Here is a 17,848-nt window from a genome sequence, read left to right as displayed (position 1 = left end):
CTTGTTTGGTGGCGTCACGTTAAATGGAATCATTCTGCCTCTGCACTTTTTAAATGTCTACTTTCTGATCTGCTGTATTGTTGTTCACTCCATAAACCCTGCAGATTTAGACTGTTCTTCACTCAGACGAAAAACACCCTGTGATGTCATGTGGTAATACAGGAAGTGCTCCACTGTGATTCTGGAATGGATGATCTCTACTGAACTAAAGGAGCACATCACGAGGTGGACCAGCATTTTGGAGATGTAGACGTGATGTAGACAGACTAATAACGCGGGAACATGTGTGAATGTCAAACAGATCTGTTTCTGAGGAAGTAACAACATTCTACCATGACTTAAAGCTCACGTCCGTGTTTTTTCTGTCTGATGCTCGCCACAGTTACATGGCCCTCGCCTAAAAGCACTGTTCTGTAGCAGCAGCACTCTTGTCATTTCAGAGAATGATCATTTTCATTACACTGTTAGTGTTAGCATCCTGCCCCTCCATATCAGAGCACTGTGAGTGGAGTTCTGTCACTTTGTCCTCTGGGGTCACTCACAGACACACACTCGCCTGTTTACTGTAGGAATGGAAGAACGTTGTACATTCTCAGGATTTAGTTAAACTCATATTGTTTGAGGAGTCCATGTAAGTTCACACTTGGACTGAATTCAAAATTTTTATGAAAAACTCTGTCCTGATATTTTTATGAAATGAACATGTCTAACCACCAAGTCCCTGAATAATCCATTTGATTTCTTCAGCTCATTTCAATGCTGCTACTGTCCTTCACGAGGGCCTTTGCTCATGACACACACCCTTAGGTCTGTTCCTCTTAATGATGCTGCATTTAGAACATGGTTTAGAATAAGCACAGCACTGGTTCAAACTTTCAAGACTCTCCTGTCCTCTAGTGGTTAAACTCTGCACTCAGAAGAAGCTCCTCTAGATTTTCCTCGTTCATCGGCTTTACCCACACTCACGTTAGAGCAGGGGTGGGCAAACTTTCTGGCTCGCGGGCCATATAGGGTCCTAAAGTTTGACTGAAGGGCCGGACAGAAGACAGGACATAACGTGTTAAGAGCTCAGATTCATTACGTTCTTATTCACATTTATCTAGGACTTCAGACACGGGCTACACGTTTCATCACTGCTGTGAAAGATTCAGAACATAAAACTGTTGACACGCCAAACAAGCACAGAAATACACCTGTGAGTGCAATAAAACCTGCCTCCAAAATGTTGTACACATTAACAATTATAACTCAAAGACCATAGCTTTTCTTGATTGATTTTTACCAACTCAAAATGGAAGCAGTGCAGTCTTATATCTTAAGCACCAACTACTTCACTCATGGTCCGAATTACTCCTGTAAGAACACTTTCCCATAAAGCATTGCAGCCAACATAATACGCCACAACTCAATGTATATATAGTGCGCCATCTACTGGGAAACGCTGGAAATGCATGACAAATAAAACATCAACAAGGTTTATTATTGTAATTTATTCCAGTTCGGCGGGCCGGATTAAAAGGTTTAAAGGGCCGCATACGGCCCCCCGGGCCGTAGTTTGCCCACCCCTGCGTTAGAGCAACACTGCAGCAGGACGTTCTGTGAGACGCTCCACAGACAGAGGGCCATGTGACTGTGGTGCAGTGTGTAAACAATGTAGGGTGATCTGTTCAAACCTCTGCTGTTGTCTCCTTGGACAAAACACTTTTAACACAGGTTTCAGGTGTTGTCGTGGAGAAATTAGACTTGAAGCAGGGGTCACTAGCATTAAAGGTCCTATATTATGTAACACAGACTGTTGTGAGCTTTTTGAGCGTTTTGTTTCATTCACACATGTTTGAGTAATCGTGCATTATTTAGTCTGTCTACATCTCCAAAGCTCCAAATGCTCTGCTCCACCTTGTGATGTCATATAGTGGCAGTTTTTAAGTTAACAGCTTCTTTTACGGCCGCTCCACACATGGCTTTGGGCAGGCTTAAGAAGTTGACGGGGTGATGGGGGTGCACCACACGCATGTACCTGTCCAGAGCGATGGCCATGAGGAACAAGGTGCTACCGCTGCGGTTCATGGCCAGCATGAAGAGACACACGTTACAGAAGGAGGTCCCGAAGCGCCACTCCAGCTGGGACAGGTAGTAACTGGCCTGAAAAGGAAGCACCAGGATGAGCAGGAAATCTGCCATGGCCAGGTTGAAGAGGAGCACGGTGCTGCTCTTCCAGGGCTTCAGATAAAAGCAAAAGATCCAGAGGGCCAGGCCGTTCCCCAGAGATCCCAGGACAAACTCTGAGATGAGCAGTGGAGGCAGCACTGTGCTCAAGGTCGTCCCGTTGAAGGCACACAGCATGTTGGCCTGGCTCTGGTGCACGCCTCTCTGTGAGCACACTTCACACTCTCTTTGTTTTGTGCTCAGTGCTGATCTCTACATGAAACACCCTGCCTTCATTTAAAGGTGTAGAAATCTGATAAGATGATCTAAAAAGCCCCAAGCCTAGACTTCATCAAGACGATCAGGTGTCTACGCTCCTGTTATTAGTATTTTGAACTTATCTATTAGTCAGATCTTGCTGCATAACCAACGGAACCACAGACATAGAAAGTTATGTCTAAACAGAAATGATGCACTACGCCCCCAAACAGAATTCACTAGAAAAAAAACCTGCATTTAACATATTGCTCTCATGTGTCTAGCATTCTAATTTAAACCATTAAAGGTCCTACATAAAGTGACTTTTTAAGCTTTTGATTTCAAAAACACTGTCCGGGTGACTACCTTTGAAGCCTTTTCTCTAATGGACCACTACTGGACAAATGAGGGATCACATCAACCTTTACAGCATGGTTAAATGCTCATGCAATACAATTTTATAAGATGATCTGTATACTTTTGTAAATATCAGCAAGTCCCATGTTCAAATCATACCAATGTAATAATGAAGTAAATTAGCCAATGACTAACAATTTTATGGTGTCACCTCAACATTTTGCACTTCACTCATTTTACAACATGTTACAAGTAGAACAATGTTGTTTCCTCGTCACAAACCTATTTATGGCTTCAGAAGGTGCAACTGAGTATTTTGAGCTCTGGACATGTAGGCAGACTAATAATGCAGGATTACTCAAACCTGTGTGAATGAAACAAAACACAACTCCAGTTCTGTTTTTGATCAGGTAATATTATAACATGACTTAAAGCTCACAAGAGTCAATTTTGTGCAATATAGGATCTTTAAAACGTCATTCTGTTTATCTGCTTTCAGAGGCCATTGGGGAACCATATTGATCTCAGTATTAGTCACCTGTGCTGAATCTAAACAAACTTGTGTAACCCAAATAATCACAGGCCATTCAGTGAAACACAATCTTTATTATTTGTTTTAAGACTTAAACATTTACTTATAAACACAGTTAAATATGCAAGTTTGTGCTAAAGTTTGAAGGCTAAAAAAATAGAAGTCTGGGTTTCTGCTACAGTGGCTATAGGTACAAATTATACAAACAACGTCCATAGAGATATTCACATTTTAAATGACTAAAACCGCTCTCAATACAATGTAAAGTGCAGAAAGCTGAAAGAACCAGTGCATATAACTAAAAAACAAAACAAAATCAATTTTATAGAAGTAAAGCTGACTAAATATTATCTAATAACCCCCTTAAACATCACTACTAACATCTTGTGAGCCAAGTCCTGATTTAGTCTTTGTTTAGTCCTGCTTTAGTCCTGCTTTAGTCCTGCTTTAGTCCTGCTTTAGTCCTGCTTTAGTCCTGCTTTAGTCCTGGTTTGTTGCTGATTTAATCTTGGAAAAGGTTAAGTTTAGACACTGGTAAGGATTCACAATTCATCTCTAGTTTAGTTGCATTTCAACATTTTTAAATCCTGGTTGGTGATAGATTGAATGTTTTTGGATGGGTCTGTTCTGTTTCTCTCAGGTTAGAGCTGGCTGAGTGACTGAGAGTCTGTGTCTCTGGTCTTCTTCTCTTCAGCGCTCTCCACAGTCTCCGGGGCCTGGGGCAGATGCAGAGCTCTCCTGCAGATGTTCTTGATGGCTGGGCTGGAGAAGTAGTAGACCAGAGGATCCAGTACACTGTTCAGGTAGGTCAGGCTGATGGTGAAGGTGAAGACTGTGGTCAGGTCCTCCACCACCACACACACTTGGTTCTGTGACAGTGTGAGGACCGCCTGGTTTATCCTGTACCACTTGATGACCTGAACGATGTTACTGGGGAGGAAGCAGACTACAAAGAGGACCACCACTACTATGAGAAGGCGGAGGGCCTTTTTAGTCTTAACCTGCTGAGCGATCTGCCTGCCCCTCAAGTGTGAGGTGATGCTCACAGTGCAGAAGATGATCACAAGGAACGGCATGTAGAAGGAAAACAAAAAGGTTACTTTTTGCCAGGTCAAAATCCCTGGGAGCTCTGTCTCAGGCAGACTCAAGCTCTCGACAGTACGTGGTGTTGCTGTGTTTTAAGGTAAAGATGTGAACAGCCATGGAGATGGCCAGCAGCCACAGCACGCCTGCACCACACATGGCTTTGGACAGGCTTAAGAAGTTGACGGGGTGATGGGGGTGCACCACACGCATGTACCTGTCCAGAGCGATGGCCATGAGGAACAAGGTGCTGCCGCTGCGGTTCATGGCCAGCATGAAGAGACACACGTTACAGAAGGAGGTCCCGAAGCGCCACTCCATCTGGGACAGGTAGTAACTGGCCCGAAAAGGAAGCACCAGGATGAGCAGGAAATCTGCCATGGCCAGGTTGAAGAGGAGCACGGTGCTGCTCTTCCAGGGCTTCAGATAAAAGCAAAAGATCCAGAGGGCCAGGCCATTCCCCAGAGATCCCAGGACAAACTCTGAGATGAGCAGTGGAGGCAGCACTGTGCTCAAGGTCGTCCCGTTGAAGTCACACAGCATGTTGGCCTGGCTCTGGTGCAGTGCTCACAGCTGATGCTGACAAGTTTGTCCTGTGTATAAGTTCCCAGTGATGGAGGAGGTACTCAGTATCACAGGAAACTGCTGTTCCTCTTTCTCTTTAAAGTGATTTGTAATGTTGCCTCTGAAGCCACTAATACAGTGCAGTACTTTAAATACTTGAAAATGCATTCATGTTTTTCTTCCTGTTGTATGCAGTATTTCAAGGATTTTCTCCATTCAAAAAGATGGTTTAAATGATTATGGCAACAGTCCTCATTTTTCATCATTCTGAAAACTAAAATGTGACCTGTTTCATATTTTCCTCTTTACATGATGTGTGTTGTCCCTTCTGAAGCAGAGCGTGGAGCGAGGCCTCCCAGTGCTCCTCATGCTGCGCGTGGAGGAGCAGCCGGACCTGCCCTGTTTGTCCAGCGCTCGGAGGAATGTAGTGGTCAGCTGAGCGGGTGTGAAGGCTCCGCGCTCACACTGAGGTGAGGCGAGGTGAGACTGTGCTCTACACAAACAGCACACAGGAGGCTGCTGGAGGAGGAAGGAGCAGGACCAGAACACACAGTTTATTGGACTGTATTTTCATAATGACAATGAAAAGCCACAAATGTTGAACCTAATCACCACACACAAACATGTATTACATTATGAAAGGTAGGGTATGCACTCAAACAGAAAAGACTTCTGAGCTTTAGAGATGGAGACAGACTGATAATGCAGGAATTACTCAAACCTGTGAATGAAACAAAACACAACTCCAGGTGCGTTTTTGAGGATTTAACAACATTATGGCTTAAAGCTCTACTTTTTATGAAATATTTAAATCGCACATCTTGATAAACCTCATATGAAACTGTATTATTTCACACCTTCCATACTGTGTGACCTGAAAACCGCTGATCTCATGCTGAAAGATGAAGTTGAAGACAGGACGTGACACAGGCGGTAACCACACAAGTGGAGGAGAGTTTGCAAATTTTAAATACAGGATTATGTGAAAACGTAACTTTTTAAACACATTCAGGAGAACTGACAAAAAGACTGAAATCTGGACTGACAAACTAATGCAAGAATCACATTTCGAAGAGAGAGAAATCTATCAGGGTTAGAAGCTAGTTGTTTGCGGATTAAATGATGGTAGCTTTTGCCTTTTGCTAACTGCGTCCAATCCTATTGTGAGTTCGAGTGTGCGTGTGTTCTTGCAGCTCTATTTTGTGTATGTTGTGATCAGAGGTGCACTTGAACAATGCTTCTGAAAGAGAATAGCACAAGTTTATAAGGTTGGCAAATAATGGAATCTGATCAAATCTCCATCTGAATAACGCAATAATCACAATTTTGAAATCTGAAAGATCATTTCCTCCACATACAACAACACATCCTGTCTCACTCTGCACATAAACACCTAACCCTGGAGTGTAGATCTGTCTGTCTCACTCACAAACACCTAACTCTGGAGTGTAGACCTGTATTTTCTGATCTGCAGTATTGTTGTTCACTCCATAAACCCTGCAGATTTAGACTGTTCTTCACTCAGATGAAAAACACCCTGTGATGTCATGTGGTAATACAGGAAGTGCTCCACTGTGATTCTGGAATGGATGATCTCTACTGAACTAAAGGAGCACATCACGAGGTGGACCAGCATTTTGGAGATGTAGACGCGATGTAGACAGACTAATAACGCGGGAACATGTGTGAATGTCAAACAGATCTGTTTCTGAGGAAGTAACAACATTCTACCATGACTTAAAGCTCACGTCCGTGTTTTTTCTGTCTGATGCTCGCCACAGTTACATGGCCCTCGCCTAAAAGCACTGTTCTGTAGCAGCAGCACTCTTGTCATTTCAGAGAATGATCATTTTCATTACACTGTTAGTGTTAGCATCCTGCCCCTCCACATCAGAGCACTGTGAGTGGAGTTCTGTCACTTTGTCCTCTGGGCTCACTCACAGACACACACTCGCCTGTTTACTGTATGAATGGAAGAACGTTGTACATTCTCAGGATTTAGTTAAACTCATATTGTTTGAGGAGTCCATGTAAGTTCACACTTGGACTGAATTCCAATTTTTTATGAAAAACTCTGTCCTGATATTTTTATGAAATGAACATGTCTAACCACCAAGTCCCTGAATAATCCATTTGATTTCTTCAGCTCATTTCAATGCTGCTACTGTCCTTCACGAGGGCCTTTGCTCATGACACACACCCTTAGGTCTATTCCTCTTAATGATGCTGCATTTAGAACATGGTTTAGAATAAGCACAGCACTGGTTCAAACTTTCAAGACTCTCCTGTCCTCTAGTGGTTAAACTCTGCACTCAGAAGAAGCTCCTCTAGATTTTCCTCGTTCATCGGCTTTACCCACACTCACGTTAGAGCAACACTGCAGCAGGACGTTCTGTGAGACGCTCCACAGACAGAGGGCCATGTGACTGTGAACAATGACCCACCTACATAGAAAACTAGAATGTTAAAATTTCAGGGTAAAATATTTCAGAGTTGTTTTTAACACAAAAAGTGTTATTTTAACAGTTTGAAAGTTAAATATGTGTTGGAGTTGGGGTTATTTGCCAGAGCTGATGTAGTTGAAGTTAATTCAGCTTCCCTTAGTGTTAATTTGGCTCCTCCCACAACCACTTCAAACTCTTGCCAGAGAAGACCAGTTTGAATCAGTTTTGTTCATAATTTCATCTTAAATTAACTCAAATAAAGTGTACAAATAAAACACCTCTGTGTGTTGTTTAGTTAAATCAGGATAACTCTACAAAGTGTTATCCGTTTACTCCATAGACTATATAAATGAGTTCAGTGTCGCTCAAATGTGGCTCGTGATGTTCACAGTTACAGGAGTGAATCTGGAACCAGTCGTCATTTTGATGGACAAAATAGCGAAAAAAAAATTCAGGATCATGTGTCGCAGGTTCATACGAAGATTTTAAGACCAAAATGTCGAGGCTCACAGCAGCAGGTATAGAGAGAGGAGCCACAAGATCCAAATGTGAGACAATTGGAGCCAGAGTCAGAAGGAGCCAGAAGAGCCTCATGGAGAACTTCCTATATGGCACACGGTGGCTAACGCATTAACTACGTCCACTCATATATATAGTCTATGGTTTACTCTCAAAATGTTAATTTAACTCTTGATTTCAGGTTAAACAGGAACTTTTGTTCAGTGTTACTTAATGAACATTTCCTAAAATGTTAAATTAACTCCAGAACAGATTGGACTCAAATAAACTCTGACAAAATGTTAAAATTGATTCTGTGAGAGTCAATTTCAACACTCCACTTTTTGCTGTTTACTGTAGGGTGATCTGTTCAAACCTCTGCCTTTGTCTCCTTGGGCAAGACACTTTTAACACAGGTTTCAGGTTTTTGTTCATTTTGTCTTGTTGTAGAGAAATTTGACTCGGAGCAGGGCTCAGTGGCATTAAAGGTCTTATATTTTGTAAAACAGACCATTGTGAGCTTTTTGGTTTTGTTTCATTCACACGTTTGAGTAATCGTGCATTATTTAGTCTGTCTACATCACCAAAGCTCCAAATGCTCTGCTCCACCTTGTGATGTCATACAGTGGCAGTTTTCAAGTTAACAGCTTCTTTTACCTTTAGTTCAGTAGAGATTGGCAACTGCAGGGCTGAAATGATCCAAATGATTCGAGTGAAGGTGCATGGAGTTTAAAAACACAGTGGAGCACTTCCTGTATTACCAAGACAAGGAAAGTTTATTTGTATAGCACAATATGTACACAAAGTAATTCAAAGTGCTTTACAGAATAAGAAATACATTAAAATCACAATATAAACAAATCAGCACATAAATAATCATTATAAAATTTTAAAAGTGAGAGACATTAAATGATTGAGTGCCCAACTGTTCACTTTTATGGTACAAACATGAAACTTTGCCAGATGAGTAACATCCCTAGGACCAACATTTCTGGATATGGAACCAAGTCCAAGTCGACTCTGGAGCTGAGTACTGCACATGTCACAAAATGGCCGACATGGAAACAAGGCTGGGAGCTAAACTGCTGCTTAAACCATCTTTTTTCGAAAATAATGTTAAAATATAGCTGCAAGCGGCGATGATCAGCCCTTGCGAGCGCCTATGGCGCACCCTGCAAACGCCGCACCCTGCAAGTGCCACGCCCCGCAAACACCGCGCCCCGTACTAACCCTAATAATTCTAAGCTTAAACCTAATCTTGAGTTTTTTAATCAAGAGCATGTCACAAATGTGTGTACCAAATTTTGTATATCTATGACAAATAAAACGTTATTTTTTCCATACAAATTTTCTAGGGGGCACTATTGCACCCATTTTTACCTCCGCCAAGGAGGTTATGTTTTTGCCGGCGTTTGTCTGTTTGTTTGTTTGTTTGTCTGTTTGTTTGTTTGTCTGTTAGCAACATAACTCAAAAAGTTATGGACCAATTTTGATGAAATTTTCAGGATTTGTTGGAAATGTGAAAAGGAAGAACTGATTTCATTTTGGGGGTGATCCGGAAGAAATCCTGGATTCTGGATCACTTTGAAATTTTAGTTAACATTGTGGTAAATGGGGCCAAAAATTTGGTTTCTCAATATCGCGGTTAATTATTGACCAAACCCCATGAAATTTGACTCAGGGATGGACAATGGGATCCTCTTTCATATTCCAAACGCTGATCCGGATCTGATCCAGAAGACTGATTTTATCGCAATTTATATAAAAAATGGGGGTAGTCCTTGGCGGAGGTCTGCGCTCTCTGAGTGCTTTTCTAGTTCTTAGATCAGTCTGTTCAGGGTCGGGGTGTGAACCCATGATTAAAATTTGAATGAAATTGGCCAAAGTTGGTGCCAAAATTTGTCAATTTTACTAGTGGAATAACATGGAGAGTTTACGTCATCACTATGGCAACGCCATAAAAAATATGACATGGGTGTCATTGACTTTTGGATCAGGCTGCCAAAATGGAATCTTGTGCAAAATTACAGAAATTTTTGAACAACTATTTGGCAACAAATGATTTTCTCCCATATTAAATTTAGTTTTAATCTAAAGGGGGCGCTAATGCGCCAAATTAATAATTTTCACATTAAGTATCTTAATAGCAGAGCTGTGCCCAATTGTTCACTTTTATGGTACAAGCATGAAACTTTGCCAGATTATTAACATCCCTAGGACCAACATTTCTGGATACGGAACCAAGCCTAAGTCGACCCTGGAGCCGAGTACTGCACATGTCACAAAATGACTGACATGGAAATGAGGCTGGTAGAGAAATTACTGCGTAAACTGCCTTTTTTGGAAAATAATGTCACATTATCACACATTATCACTAATACTTCCACTTAGGCAGATATGAGTAACCCAAGACTCTTACAGTGGTACTGGGAAATAAGCAGAAATCTTATATTGGTTATTTATAGCACTGTTAGAAGGACACAGTCTGTGTGGTGAACAATGGAGAGATATTGTGAAGAGGCAGAAACAGCGAGATTAAAAGAAAGCATTTAAGATTGAACTACAACTGGACAATGCAACAAGAAGCATAAAGGTGAACTATGTAACTTTTTGGTTGGGGTCTACCACCTGCTTGTTTCTATGGATATGTCAGTGTGACATTTATTCAATTACGGTTGGTTTTACAGCTCAAAAATACCTAGAAAAACAGACATTCTGTCTATGAGTGGGGTGGCTTCTCCACAGATCTGTCCTGTAACTTGGTCTGGTTTGTCTTCCATGACGATAGAAAGGTTTAACACTGTGAAACTTTCCAGACAAAGCAATGACATCTCTATTTGATGAACCCACCACCAGAAAAGTTACACAATGCACCTTTTTAAAGTCAAATTTTTAAAGTAAATTTTTAACTAAAAATGTGCAGAAAAGAGAAAAAAAGTTTAATTGAATCTCATGTGAATCTCAAACTATGAAAGAAAATCAATAATTAGGTATAATGTAAAACTATCCTGTTTTATGTCTCATTTAGAATCATTTTTGTGGTACTGGGAAATAAGTAGTATACTCATATGTTGTTTTTTCATAGCACTGTCAGAAGGCTACAGACAGTATGTAACCAAAGGATAAATACTGTAAAGATTCAGAAATAAAGAGTGAGATTTAAAAGAAGACATTTACTTAATCTGAACATTGTACTAAATCTGAACAATGCAGACAGTGAACTTCAGTGACTGGACTATAAACCCAAATATAAGTATATTTTCAAGCAAATAATACAAAACTGTATTTGTTTACTACCTACAAAATAAAATCATGTCATAGTGCACAGCTGGGTAAAATGTAAAACTGCCCTGGTTTATGTGTAATTTAGAATTATCTGCATGGTATTGGAAACTAACAGTAGGCAATGTGGTAAATAAAGCATACATAAATAGAGAGATATTAAAAAGGTATTCAAGATTATAACAAATACATTTGGACAATGAGTTTCAGTGTCTGGACAATGGTCCCTCATTTAAGTAAGTTTTTCAAAAAGAATATATATACAAATTATAGTAATTTAACTGAATCTTATATAAGATATACAGTAACACTATATATATATATGTATATATATATTTAAAATAATGTGTTTCTCACCTTCCACGGTGGCTTCCCCTTGGCTTCAAGGGTGGTTTTCCACAACCGCATCGAGTTCGCAATGAACGCCCTTAGAGTCCTGTTGATATTGTACAGCTTCAAGCACTCAGTGATCCATGTGTGTGGCATTGAGTCATAGGCTTTCTTGTAATCAATCCAGGCAGTGCACAGGTTGGTCTTGCGGGTTCTGCAGTCGCGGGCGACTGTTCGGTCAACCAGGAGTTGGTGTTTGGCTCCCCTGGTGTTTTTGCCGATACCCTTCTGTGCTGCGCTCATGTATTGATTCATGTGCCCACTTATCTTAGCCGCAATGATGCCTGACATGAGCTTCCATGTTGTGGAGAGACAGGTTATTGGCCGATAGTTGGATGGGACTGCACCCTATATATATGTATATATATATATATATATATATATATATGTATATGTGTATATATATATATATATATATGTGTTATATATATATATATATATATATGTGTATGTGTGTGTATATATATATATATATATATATATATATATATATATATATATATATATATATATATATATATATATATATATATGTGTGTGTATATATATGTGTGTGTGTATGTATATATATATATTAAAAAAAAAAAAAAAAATGTGTTTCTCACCTTCCACGGTGGTAGGTCTCTCACCCTCATTGAGCTCGGGTCCTCTACCAGAGGCCTGGGAGCTTGAGAGTTCTGCGCAGTATCTTTGCTGTTCCCAGTACTGCACTTTTCTGGACTGAGATGTCCGTTGTTTTTCCCGGTATCTGTTGTAGCCACTCTTCCAGTTTGGGGGTTACAGCCCCGAGTGTCCGATCACCACAGGCACCACTGATGTCTTCACTTTCCAGGCTCTCTCCAGCTCTTCCTTGAGCCCCTGGTATTTCTCTAGCTTCTCGTGTTCCTTTTTCCTGATATTACCATCGCTTGGTATTGCGATGTCAACCACCACGGCTCTGCTCTGTTTCTTATCCACCACCACTATGTCTGGTTGGTTCGCCATCACCATTCTGTCAGTCTGTATCTGGAAGTCCCACAGGATCTTGGCTCGGTCATTCTCCACAACCTTTGGAGGTGTTTCCCACCTTGATCCTGGGGTTTCCAGCCCGTACTCTGCACAGATGTTTCTGTACACTATGCCCGCCACTTGGTTATGTCGCTCCATGTATGCTTTCCCTGCCAGCATCTTACACCCCGCAGTTATGTGCTGGACTGTCTCAGGAGCCTCTTTGCACAGTCTACACCGTGGGTCTTGTCTGGTGTGGTAGATCTGGGCCTCTATTGCTCGAGTGCCCAGGGCCTGCTCCTGAGCAGCCAGGATCAGTGCCTCTGTGCTGTCCTTCAGACCAGCCCTCTCAAGCCATTGGTAGGATTTCTTGATATCAGCCACTTCAGTTATGTTCCGGTGGTACGCCCCATGTAGGGGTTTGACCTGCCATGATGGTCCCTCCAGCACCTCTTCCTCTGGACCCCACTGTCTGAGACATTCTCTGAGCACCTCATCTGCCGGGGCCTTGTCCTTGATGTACTCAAGGAGCTTGGATGTTTCATCCTGGACAGTGGTTCCCACACTCACTAGTCCTCGGCCCCCTTCCTTCCGGCCTGCGTACAGTCTCAGGGTGCTGGATTTGGGATGGAACCCTCCATGCATGGTCAGGAGCTTTCGTGTCTTAACATCTGTGGTCTGTATCTCCTCCTTTGGCCAGCTTACAATCCCTGCAGGGTATCTGATCACTGGCAGGGCGTAGCTGTTGATTGCCTGCACCTTGTTCTTGCCATTGAGCTGGCTTCTAAGGACTTGCCTCACTCTTTGCAGGTATTTGGCCGTAGCCGCTTTCCTTGTTGCCTCTTCGAGGTTGCCACTTGCTTGTGGGATACCAAGGTACTTGTAACTGTCCTCAACTTCTGCTATTGTTCCCTCTGGGAGTGACACCCCCTCTGTGTGGACTACCTTCCCTCTCTTTGTCACCATCCTGCTACATTTCTCAAGCCCGAATGACATCCCAATGTCTGTACTGTAGATCCTTGTGGTGTGGATCAGTGAGTCGATGTCTCGCTCACTCTTAGCGTACAGCTTGATGTCATCCATGTAGAGGAGGTGACTGATGGTGGCCCCGTTTCTGAGTCGGTATCCATAGCCAGTGCGGTCGATTATTTGGCTGAGAGGGTTCAGGCCTATGCAGAACAGTAGTGGGGACAGTGAGTCTCCTTGGTATATGCCACATTTGATGGACACATGTGCAAGTGGCTTCCCCTTGGCTTCAAGGGTGGTTTTCCACAACCGCATCGAGTTCGCAATGAACGCCCTTAGAGTCCTGTTGATATTGTACAGCTTCAAGCACTCAGTGATCCATGTGTGTGGCATTGAGTCATAGGCTTTCTTGTAATCAATCCAGGCAGTGCACAGGTTGGTCTTGCGGGTTCTGCAGTCGCGGGCGACTGTTCGGTCAACCAGGAGTTGGTGTTTGGCTCCCCTGGTGTTTTTGCCGATACCCTTCTGTGCTGCGCTCATGTATTGATTCATGTGCCCACTTATCTTAGCCGCAATGATGCCTGACATGAGCTTCCATGTTGTGGAGAGACAGGTTATTGGCCGATAGTTGGATGGGACTGCACCCTTTGAAGGATCCTTTAGGATCAGGATCGTACGCCCTTGGGTTAACCATTCAGGGTGAGTCCCATCCCTTAGCAGCTGGTTCATTTGTGCTGCCAGGGCGCTCGTGGAGGGCAGTGAGCTTCTTTAGCCAGTACGCATGGATCATGTCAGGGCCCGGTGCGGTCCAGTTTTTCATACCTGAGACTCTTCCCTGGATGTCTGCCACTGTGATGGTGACTGGATTCTGTTCAGGGAGGTTGCTGTGGTCTTCTCTCAGATCCACCAGCCACTGTGCATCGGTGTTATGTGATGCCTCCCTTTCCCATATGCCTTTCCAGTACCTCTCAGTCTCCAGCCTTGGTGGGTATGCTCTGCTGTTATTACCCTGCCACTGAGCGTACACTTTCGCCGGTTGTGTTGCGAACAGCCGGTTTATTCGTCTGGCCTCGTTATCTCGTGTGTACCTCTTTAGGCGGCTGGCCAAGGCTATATATATATATATATATATATATATATATATATATATATATATATATATAGTTCATCATCATAAGACCTTGTGAAGCTATCTTATTTCATTCTTTCTTTAGAATCATCTGTATGGTATTTGGAAGTAATTATTTAATAGAAGCGCTTTGAGTGCCTTGAAGGTGGAAAAGCGCTATAGAAAAATGTGACCATTTGTGACCATTTAGAAGGCACTGTAACAAGTACTACATATGGACAATACACATAATGAACTTCAGTGTGGACAATGATGTAACTGAAGTCATTAAAATTGTAGTTTGAAGTACTTTTAGTACCACAAGGTCATTAAATGGAGTACCTAGAAATTACATGAACAAGTGCTTTCTCTGAAGAAAGAAAAAGCGGAAGAAAATGGATGGAAGTGGTTTTTCTCTGAACTAAGAGCTTTTTCAGCAATAACATCTCCATGGAAAAAACATTTGAATGACCCTCCATCTGAAAACATACATAATGCACTTGTGTTATGTACTTATTTCGGTTGTTTTGGTTAGTCTCTCTCTCATCCAGCTTGGCTCCTCTCCCAGAGGCCTAGGAGCGCTTGATCTTTGCTGTTCTTGTTGTCTTGTACTGCACTTTTCCAGACTGAGATATTCTGTTGTTTTTCTTGGGATCTGCTGTAGCCTCTGCTGTAGGGATGGGCGTGATTAGTCGATTAATCGATAATTGATCATTAAGAATTTTGTCGATTATGTTCATTTTTAATCAACAAACCGAATGTAGGTTGCTGTGTGTAGCATAGGGTGACCAAACGTCCGTTTTCCATGTCCTGTCCTGGCTGTCCGGGTTTTTTTTTTTTATAAAGTGATCCAAATGTTCATGTTTTCATTTCCTTTCATTGAGCCATTAAACTGAGCGGCTCTAGTAGCTCTCTGCTCAGAAGGAGCGAGACACAAACAGTCGCTCAGTCTGCAACATGCCGAAGTGCAAATGTGTATTTAACAATGACTTGTACAAGAAATTCCCTGCCTTCCGTTCCGGTCGGGACAAGTGTGAGTCCATGTGCACAGTGTACAAAGGAGCACAAATGTTTCAGTGTCAAGTGGGAAAAAGTTCACCAGGACACTGAAAAACATTAAAAAGCTTTGCCAGGTGAGAGTCGCTCAATGTCGATGACGAGGCCCCAATGTCCCACCCCCCGTACGCTGTCCTGGTTTTGACAAACACAAATATGGTCACACTAACCTGTATTCCACTGAGTCATGTCCCTTAGTGTGACAGAATTTGAACCACATCAGCGACACAAGAACAGTTTTTTTCTTTACTTAGTTTATGCAAATGAGTCATGTGGTTTTAAGTTTTGTTTCTGTGAGACTTGAACAAAGCTGCATTAAACATATTCTAATGTCAAACGGGCTGATGTGGCTCTAGAGTGGTTACGGTTTATATGTCGTAAAGTTGAATTTATTTATGCAGATTAGTGTAGATAGTAATAATAATGATCATTTTAATATAAAAACATTAATGATTAATCAATAATCGATCGTCAATTCTCCAAACGATCGATTAAGAAAATTTTATCGAATGCTCATCCCTAGTTTGGGGGTTACAGCCCTGAGTGCTCCGATCACCACGGGCACCACTGATGCTTCACCTTCCAGACCTTCTAAAGCTCCTCCTTGAGCCCCTGGTATTTCTCTAGTTTCTCGTGTTCCTTTTTCCTGATGTTCCATCTCTTGGCTTTGTTCTGTTCTTCTCCACCACTATGTCTGGTTCGTTCATCACCATCCTGTCAGTCTGTATCTGGAAGTCCCACAGGATCTTGGCTCGGTCATTCTCTGCAACCTTTGGAGGTGTTTCCCACCTTGATCCTGGGGTCTCCAGCCCGTACTCTGCACAGATGTTTCTGTACACTATGCCCGCCACTTGGTTATGTCGCTCCATGTTTGCCTTCCCTGCAGCATCTTACACCTGCAGTTCTGTGCTGGACTGTCTCAGGAGCCTCTTTGCACAGTCTACACCGTGGCTCTTGTCTGGTAGATCTGGGCCTTTGTTGCTCAGGTGCTCAGCTCCTGTGCTCCAGGATGAGCCTCTGTGTGTCCTTCAGACCAACCCTCTCAAGCCATTGGTAGGATTTCTTGATATCAGCCACTTCAGTTCTGTTCCAGTGCCAACTTTCAGCCACAGGGAACCCACACAATCCTTACATTGTTAAGGAAAAGGTGACCTCAAATGCAATTTCAACACAATATTTTAACATGAACTTGTATGTAAATAGGAATAAGTCCAATTTTTCTTGTTAAATCCTGCACTCGGCTCAATTTTTCTCATGTTGGACATTTTTCTGATGAGGGTGTCAAGGTCAACAGTCAAAACGATCGTCCTTTAAGAGCGTTTGGAAAGAGACAAGTCTTCATTTGTGCTGCTCTGGTGGGAGGGGCCACACACAGAGACGCTGGAGATGCTGCTGTGATAAAAAACACAGAAAATTACCAATATTTTAATAGAAAATATAATTAAAATATTTTAGTAGAAAATCAGCCGAGGGCCAGATTAAAGGTCTTGGAGGGCTGGATCTGGCCCCTGGGCCGTATGTTTGACACCCCTGTCATAAAAGGTATAGGTACGTGCACATCACTGGTGTAAGGCAACTACAGTGAACACATAAAGTGAGACAAAGCTACATTTATTCCCAAACTGCTTTGAATGAATGACAAAGTTTGGATCAGTGGATCTTGGTCAGGTCATGGTTCTCTGTGTTCTGCTCTCATTTAAAACCTTCTGCCCACTGATTGTTTGGCCAATCCAAAAGTGATACTGGTAGATCAAGACACGCACATCCAACAAAAATTGTGACTGTGTGCTGGACCCAAAGACAAAAATAGTATAAAAAATGAAACATGTCTGAAGGAGGGCTTGGCACGAAACGTCACACTGTGGTGTCACTGAAATAAGAATAAAAAAATTGCTGTCCTGATCCATTTTTGTACAACCCAAAAGTGAGCCACAGGAGATGTCCACACAACACAATATACAACACAACTGTACAGTGCTCATGAACATGAAGAGAGAATGTCTGTGTTTACTTTTTCTGAGATTTTGAGACCACTTCCATTGCTCAAGCTCAATCCTTCGTAGAGTTATGACCAAAAATGCATATTTGACCTTGGTGACCTTGACCGGTTTCAACCTGTAACATCCAGTGTACCCCGGTTAAGTGTGTGCCAACTTGTGTAATGATTGGGTGAATATT

General features: G+C 42.2%; 1 pseudogene; it reads right to left on the bottom strand.

Annotated features, from left to right (window-relative positions):
• Positions 1 to 3,737: 3,737 nt before the first annotated feature.
• Positions 3,738 to 4,933, bottom strand: LOC110172407 (hydroxycarboxylic acid receptor 2-like; annotated as a pseudogene).
• Between the last annotated feature and the right edge of the window lie 12,915 nt (positions 4,934 to 17,848).

This window comes from Boleophthalmus pectinirostris, unplaced genomic scaffold, assembly GCF_026225935.1.
Source record: "Boleophthalmus pectinirostris isolate CB_2022bp ecotype Guang Dong unplaced genomic scaffold, ASM2622593v1 HiC_scaffold_4, whole genome shotgun sequence".
In the NCBI taxonomy this organism is placed as follows: Eukaryota; Metazoa; Chordata; class Actinopteri; order Gobiiformes; family Gobiidae; genus Boleophthalmus; species Boleophthalmus pectinirostris.
The sequence above is the reverse complement of the archived record's forward strand: the minus strand, read 5'-3'. Positions and strand labels throughout refer to the sequence as shown.